This window comes from Vidua macroura, chromosome 1 (genome assembly GCF_024509145.1).
Source record: "Vidua macroura isolate BioBank_ID:100142 chromosome 1, ASM2450914v1, whole genome shotgun sequence".
Lineage (NCBI taxonomy): Eukaryota > Metazoa > Chordata > Aves > Passeriformes > Viduidae > Vidua > Vidua macroura.
In genome coordinates this window covers 133,630,653-133,639,085 of record NC_071571.1, presented here as the reverse complement: position 1 = coordinate 133,639,085, position 8,433 = coordinate 133,630,653, and the positions used below count along the sequence as shown (strand labels likewise).

Sequence of the window (8,433 nt, the reverse complement as noted above, 5' to 3'; positions counted from 1 at the left end):
GACATGTAGTGAAAGGACAAGGAGTAGTGGCTTTAAACTGAAAGAGTGCAGACTGAGATTAGATATTAGGAAGAAATTATTCTCTGTTAGGGTGGTGAGACACTGAAACAGGTTGCCCTGTGAAGAAGAAGTGGTGGATGTCCCATTCCTGGAAGTGTTCAAGGCTAGGCTGGATAGGGCTTTGGGCAACCTGATCTAGTGAAAGGTGTCCCTGCCCATGGCAGAGGGATTGAAATTAGGTGATCTTTAAGGTCCCTTTGAACCAGAACTATTCTATGATTCTATGATCCTGCCTGGCTGTCTCTGCCAGCTCTTTAGGGAATCAGCAAAATGGTTTTTTTTTAATGTTTTGTGACTATCCAAATGCATGTGTTGTATCATCCCCTTTTGCAAAAAGCCTTTTGTAAGAATTAAGAACCATTAAGATCTCTCAGGTGCATGAATTTTTGTCAGACCAATAGAAAGGAATGCACATCACAGTGTTGAGAGATATATTTTTAAACTGCAAACCCAAATTTTATGTAGTATTGTACAAACATTGCCATTAAGTGAAAGAATACATCTGTAAGTTATGATACAATTTTATTGGTGGGTGTTGACATGAAGTGTCAGCCTTCTATATTGGATTAATATGTGGGATTATGTGCAACACATGTAGTAATCAGTGGGTTTTTAAAATTCATCACATTATTCTTGTTTTGTTAAACAGTCACAGGTTTCCTAGCTAATTGTTAATATCTTCTTTTTATGGCATGAGTTTTAGACAGTGGAGGCTGCCTTATTCTATTGTAATAACTTTGAGCCCTCTTCACTGCTTTGCACTGAAGCCCAGGGGGCAGCTCAGGATCTCAGAGGGCTTTGCCCCCAAATACCACCTGCCCAAGAAAGCTCCAGTGCAGTGCCGGTGCTGGAGAGGTTGTTGGTAAACTGTGCTGGAGATGCCCTACTCACTAAATGTGTGTAAACCAGCGCTGGCTGCTGTTGATCCCAGGCACACAGAATGGTTAGAAGGGACCACTGAAGGTCACCTAGTTCAACTTCCCTGCTCAAGCAGGGCTCCCAGAACACATTACTCAGGATTGTGTCCAAAAAGCTTTTGAATAACTGCAGAGAAGGACACTCCACAATCTTTCTGGGCAGCCTGTTGCAGTTCTCTGTCACCCTCAGAGTAAAGAAGCTTTTCCTTATGTTCAGGTGGAACTTTCTATGCACCAATTTCTGCCATTGCCTCTTGTCCTATTACCTGGCACCACTGGAAAGAGCCTGGCTGCATCCTTTTGATACCCTCCCTTCAGATACTGATACACATTGATAAAGTTCCCTCTCAGTCTTCCTTTCTTCAAGCTATACAGGCCCAGCCCCCTCAGCCATTCCTCAAAACTGAGGTGTTCCAGTCTCCTAATCATCTTTATATCCCTTCATTGGACCCACTCCAGGAGTTCCATGTCTCTCTTGCACTGAAGAGCCCAGAACTGGACAGAGAACTCCAGATGTGGCCTCACTAGAGCTGAGCACAGGGGCAGAATCACCTCACTTGACCTGCTGGCCACACTCTTCCTATCACCCCAGGACCTCAGGATACCTTTGGCCTTCTTGGCCTTCTTGGGCACACTGCTGGCTCATGGCCATTTTGTTGTCCACCAGGACCCTCTCTGCAGAGCTGCTTCCCAGCAGGTCAGCCCCCAGCCTGTACTGGTGTTCCTCCATCCTGGGGTTCCTCAACAGGTGCAGGATCTGCATTTGCCTTTGTTGGTTTCAGATGGTTCCCTGCCCATCTCTCCAGCCTGCCCAGGTCCTTCTGAAAGGCTGCATGACCCTCTGGGGTATCAGCTGCTCCTCCCAGCTTTGTGCCACCAGTGAACTTGCTGAGGAGGCCTCTGCCCCTTCGTCTGAGTTATTGATGGATAAGTTAGATGACACTGGACACAGTATTGATCCTTGGGGAACACCATGAACTAGAGGACTCCAACTAGACTCTGTGTTGCTGACCACAACCTTCTGAGATCTGCTGTTCAGACAGTTTTCTTTGCACCTCGCTGTTCACTCATCCAGACCTGATGAGCTCAGAAGCATTTTCTTGTTGCTGACACTTTGTCTTTCCTCCCTGCTTCTCACAGGTGAAAGTCTTTTCCTTCTCCAGCATCTTCTGTGTCCTGCTCCTGGTGCATGCATGTGTTGTGGGGCTCTGGTAAGGTGGAGAGAGAGAGAGCAAAAAAGGAAATTTGGAGGAAGGAGTGGATTGTAGCTAGAGTTACAAGGAAATTTGAGACACTGGTGTTGTGTCTCTTCCTGCAGAAGAAGGCTGCACAGGTGAGTCAGAATCAGATGGAAGCATGCGCTGCTTTGTCCCCCTTCCCCTGACGTTTTGCTGGGAGCAGCTGGAGAAGCATCACATGCAGGCTAGCAGAGCAGATACCGAGGCTAAGGGGCTGAGCTGGCCAGGCAGCTCTGGGGGCCAGCCCTCAGCCCTGCACGGCTGCTGCCCCTCATCACTACAGCAGGACCACTGCTGCCTCGCCCCGAGTCTGGGCAGAGTGTGGGTGACCAAGCATGTGTCACTGTGGCTATGAATGAAAACTTCAGCTATGTGTCATTTAGAAAGACCCTAATTTTAGCTAGCCAGCATGTCACTGAGGTGCCCCAGCACCCTCGGAGGGCAGCTTTTGCGCCCCTTTGCTTGAGCAAACCAGGTGTACAATGTCTTTTTTTCTGCCGGAGGTTGGGGATGCAGGAGGAAGAGGAAGAGCGGCGCGTTTTCCTACAGGGACAGGGTTAAGAGCGAGCCGGCGATGGGACCAGCCCCCGGCGCAGCCAGCTCCAGCCAGCCCGCGGTGTTTGGGTTGTCCGGGCGCCCGCGATGGCTCCAGTGTGCGCGCAGTATGACAGATGACCTATTGAAATAATTTCGGAGCAGTGCTGCGTTGCCAGGACAACCAGCGCTCCCCGGGCCGGCGCCTGGCCATGTGACGGCCGCCTTGACGTCAGCCGGAGGCTGAGCCTGCGGTCCCGGCCGCGCAGTCAAAGCCGTGTGAGAACCCGGTGGATGCTGGAGTCATCCCCGCCGCCACCGCCGCCGCTGCTGCTGAATCCCAGGGGCTGCCAGAGCATGGACTATTAAAAACTTGCATTTCTGCAGTGTGAGGTAACCATTTGCTTTATATTCTCATCAGGTTTGGATTATTTTCCCTAAAAAAAAAAAAAAAAAAAAAAAGAGTAGAAAGCAGCTTGTATCAGTGACTGATATTTTTTTTTTTTTCACTTGTTTGTTTTGGCTGGAAGTTTGCCTTGATGAACAAGCCCAGCACTATCAGATAAATGCAAAGCAGCTTCCAGTTACTAATTCTGTGTGTAGACGGCAAAACGGAGTTAAATATAGATTAATGATCCATGAAAGGAGAATAAAATGCTCTCATTTGACACTTTAGGAATATAAATGAACGTGAGTAATCCTAGGCTAATGCATTCGGGAGTTAAAAGAAATTATATTTAGGCATTGTGTTTTTTATACCTCTGTTGGAATTTGTTGGTTTTTAATTCTGCCCGGTTCAGGCGGGTTTGTACCTAGTGTGTCCAGTGAGGGGGAAGCTAGCAGTCAATGCAGCCAGGAACAGCTTAAAATCCAACTCTCAAAGTTCGAGCATTTAAATCATCTTTGTTCACGCGGAGTCCCTGCACCCTGCGCGCTCCCCGGGCTTTCTGCCCCTCTCCTGGGGCACGCGGCGCTTTTGACTGTATGGTATTTACAGAGGAAAGAATCAAAACCTTCCTGAAAAATTATCTGAAATATGCCAAGAGAGCAGCACTGCTGTAACACAGGCTTTTACCTTTTTTTCTCACAAGCACACATACACAGGGCTTGTTTTTTCTCTCTCCCTTTTCCTTTTTTTTTTTTTCTGTTATGCACTGAGATCAGTTAGTCTAGCTAAAAAAAGAACTGCAGCATGAGCAGCATGATTTTTTCAATCAGTGATTTCACAGTGATTGAAAAATGAAATGCTATTTGAGTCTTTTTGTAAAAACAAGAGGGAGTTTGAGTCTGTTTCTGTATTGCGCTTACTCCGAGGTGGCTGTTGTGGGGAAGGATATCCCAGAGCTCCTGAAGTTCAGTGCCACAGGCGGAGTTTGTTTGTGTGGGAACATATAGATTTGTTTTAAGAACAGATTACAGCTGAAGCACCATGTGCGTTGTTTCCTGGAAAAGTATGTTAGATCTTTCTTATCTTCTCTAATTATATACTCCTGTTCCCTTCCTCCCAAAGTTCAAAGGGTTTATCAATAATGGTAATGATTCTCTAAAGCAGCTGCTGGTCTAAAACGATGTGGAGCTACAAAACAATTTAAACCACAGAGCAGTAAAATATTAAAAAAATTCTATAAAAATTATTCTAATATTATCAAATGCAGCATAAGTAATTGTTTCAGAAAGAGAGCCAAGACAGACATTAAAACTGAAGGCACTTCTCTAAGGAAGTTATGGCTTAGTGTTCTGGATTTCACTGTATTTGGCATTCTTAGCAGAGAACAAGGATAAATGTTGAAATGTCTAAACCGCCTGAAATGTCTGAAACACCTAAACCATTTCACTTGGTGGTATCTCATCAGTCCTTTCCAATTCAGCTGATGCCCTAAGACATTATTGTTGGGGGGGCTGAAATATTTCAAATTATCTTTATTAAATTCTTCACTTGATGCCACTGCACGAGTGCTAGGGAATCTTGCCTGGCTCCTCACAGGTGAGTTTTACCCAGGTTTGCAGGAGCCTCGCAGCACTGGAGGTGTTGGCACCCATGCACAGCCTTGCCACGGGGAGTGAGCGGGCTCTCGGTGTCCCTGCCCGGTGACCTGCCTGGGCTGAGCTGGGCACAGCTGCTGTGGGGAGCTGTGTTTCAGCCCATGGCATTCATCCCCCTCCATCTGCATGTGAGTTCCCCAGACTGTAGAGGTGGGCTAGGAGGGGAGGACAGGGAGGTGCTTTATACAGCCCACCACCCTCTGAGGTCTGCTTGTTCACCAGCTTACTCTGCTGTGGTAAGTCTGCAGAGGGACCAAGGCATGGAGTATGGGGACAGATTTGAGCTGAGTGGCACCTGCCATTCAAGAGAAGTCACTCACCCTCACGTCTGCAGGATTTGATTCCATGTGTAGCTGCCATCACCTCCCAGGTTGGACTTGGGTGATAATGCTTAGTGTGGGCTGAGGCTTATGCTCATTCATTTAGGCTTGAATATAGTGTCCTGTAGCATTTGATGCCTTGAAACCACCTGTAAGGGGAAAAATAATTGGTGCAACTTTTGCTCAAGAGCTATTCATTAGAAATGTCTTAAAAATACCTTCCTCATCTCCAGATGGAATAGAGATATCTTTCTTTAGTGATACTGAGGTAGTCTTGAAAAGGCTCTAACTTGACCTTAGAGCAAAGGATGGTAAAATGTGTCACATTTTAGCAGAGGGGTCCTGTACATGCTGTTGCAAGAGGTCTTAGAGGCAATGTTACGGGGGAAGCCAGTAAGTGCCACTGAGATTGCACAGGGATGCATCCTGCCTGGCAGAGTGACAGCTCTGTCCCCTCTTGATGAGTCTTTGGGGGCTTTGCAGGCAGTGCTAGAGTCTGCAACTGGAGGTGACACAGATCCCTGCTCAGGAGGGAAGGGAATGGTGTGTGAGAGTCATCCTGGGGCTGTGTGCTTCTGCTAGATGATTTCATGCTCTTGTTGTGACTGGTCAGCTCTGTAGCAAACCCTTTGGACAAGCACTCGTCAGTGTGTGAAGCTGCCAGGCAATGTAATGATAAACATCCCACCATCTCTGAGCTGCCATGCTTCCCACACCATGAGAAAAGAGCAAACAGCCTGTAGGTTCCTTCCCACCACCGGGAGGGGAAGGGGCTGCAGCCCATCCTTCACCTTCTGCCCGACGCCACAACTGACACTGCCAGCTAACCTGGGCTTGAAATCCTCTGACATAAAGATTAAAATTGTGAGATGCACATGGGCTTGGCAACACTCCACCTTCTTTTAGGGAGTCTAGACTGACCCTCCTACTTCCCATCAGCCTTCATGTCATTTGCAAATGTCACCCCTTTGCACACACACGATGAAGGGATGATCTCTTCCTGCAGTCTCCTTGTCCATGGCGAAGGGCGAGCAGACCAGCAATTCCCGAATTGGAGCACTTCACCTTAGGAAAGACCTTGGCTAAAGTCACCTCTGAGATCTCCTCAAGTCACTTCTCACACAACTGCATACAGCAGGGAAATCAAAAACAGATGTGAGTTGTTGATGCCTCTGGCCTCATAATAATAACACACTCAGTGTGCTCTACCTTGATCTGGCTGAGTTGATGGGCAATGACAATCTAAATTTAGGCCAGAATCATAATAAAACCTAAAAACCTCTTGCAGTGCGGAACACTACTCTCGAATTTTTTCAAACAGAATGCAATTTCTGCTGTCTTTTTAAAGGTCCAAGCTACTGCTGAGGCAATATTCATGGGGGGAATAAAATCCTCTGTAGAGGGTGGCAGTTGTCAGTAGGAACTGATGCTTCAGGATGGAGTTTCAGCATCTTAAATTACTTATTGCAGAAGTTGGTTCCCACTCTGCTAAAAATCATTACATTGTGCTAATTTAATGTCTGCATCAACATTAGGAACAACTGGTTTAAATGATAGCTGATCTGCAGTAGAGATTTGGCATTTTAACTTACTTACAGTTGTTTTCCCAATTAAACACAGATGCCATGTGTAGGGTACTCTGAATGCAAAATAAAAGTTGACCTGGCTGTTGCTTCCAAGCTAAAGCAACAAAAATCCTAACTCTGGAATGTTTTTGGTGGTCAACTTTTAGAAATAATCTTCAGTGGTGAGCCAAAATCTGTACAGCCAGATAACAGTTTAAAAAATAGACTATGTTTTGGCTGTACTTTTGCTGCTGTTAAATTTATCTTCTTAAATATCAGGGAGTGTAAGTTGAGGGTTGAGAAACAGTAATTTTGTAATTATTTTATATGGATTGAATTATTCTGTCATCAAATTTGCATTTCAGACAGCATTACAGTATGAAAATATAATTAGAAACTGTAATTCAGGAATTGCTGAATGTGATATTTCCCAAAGGGAGCACTGTGAAGAAGCTGCCCTTACTACAACTGTAGCAAATGTTGAAATCCTATAGGTGGAAAATGTGAAGGCTGAGTTGTAAAGTTCCTCTCCCTTCTGTGGTCTTCACATACTGTCAGCTTTCTGCTTAACTTCATTTTTTATAAGATTCATTTCCACAGAATCATCTAATCATTACAAGCTGAAGGGCTCAGATCCCGTTCTGCTGAATTTCAGGCTGGCTGTGCTGATAGCTGCTGAATTGCTTTCAGCCACAAATGACACTGAGATAATGTAAGGATCTGATTTACATGCAGAAAAACCAAGGAACTTGTCATTCGGTCTGAAATGCTGGTTTCAATTTGCCCAGCACCTGAAATTCCCAGCCACACCTCCTTTCACAGAAGATAGCTGAGGATGGGTCTTGGTTTAGCTCTGTTTATCTTCTTTTGTAGTTCACTATTTTTTGCAGTACGTGTTCACAGTGTTGTGCAAAGTTTTAGCTGTATAAAACCCACTCATGTCAATCCTTATGCTTTTTATTCTTGTGACAATCTATGGTTTATCATAGACATACTAGCTGGAAAAAACGTGCCTTGTGTTTTTTAGCTGGGCCTGTATTGATAAATCCCATGTCCCATGTGTCTGAAACATGCACTTTTTAGAAGAGCATCTCCACAGCCAATTTTCCTCACCACCTTGTTGGGGCATTGGTCAGGTCCTTATGTGAAAGCAAGCCTGTGATGCACAAAGCAAGGATGGCACTGGGAGGAGACAGAAGCTGAGTGTGGGGCATGCTTGATGCCTTGGTGTCCCCATACACCTGTCACAGTCCTGCTGAGTGACAGTCACAGTGCTACTGCAGAGGGAATGTCAGGACAGGAAAAGGAGAAGTGTGGACCTGTGACCCCAAGGATGGCATGGATACATGGGCTGGCTGGTGACATGGTTCCTAGTGACCCAGAGATGCTGTCACCCCCAGAGTGCTCTGAGGATCAAGACCTTTTCCCATGGCTGCCCAGGGCCACCTTCCTGCACCCAGCCCTGTCATTTTGCCTGGGTGCTGGGGAAGATGTCTGTCCCATCACTCACATTTTGGGTGATGCACAGCCTGCCCCCCATGTCTGGTATTTGCAATGTGAGCATAGGACAGGAGCTTCAGGGTGTCACTGCAGATGAACATTTCTGTAAGGGAGGGTGCACTAGGCCAGGTTGGCTCTTTAGGGACAGGTGGCCTTGCTTGAGGAGCAAGTGCTGGTTTACAGGTGGGACACGAGCAGTTCCTGAACATCACAACTGCATTTTTGCACATTTTCTTAGGAACTGCAAAGGAGCAGG

General features: G+C 46.2%; 1 protein-coding gene across 1 annotated transcript in view; it reads left to right on the top strand.

Moving 5' to 3' along the window:
* The first annotated feature begins 3,042 nt into the window (after positions 1–3,042).
* The window catches only part of NCALD (neurocalcin delta), a 49,724-nt gene continuing 44,333 nt past the window's right edge, over positions 3,043–8,433 (top strand). Inside the window, exon 1 of the mRNA XM_053974964.1 lies at positions 3,043–3,142. The gene's annotated coding sequence lies outside the window, so the exon portion shown is untranslated. The remainder of the gene's footprint in view (positions 3,143–8,433) is intronic.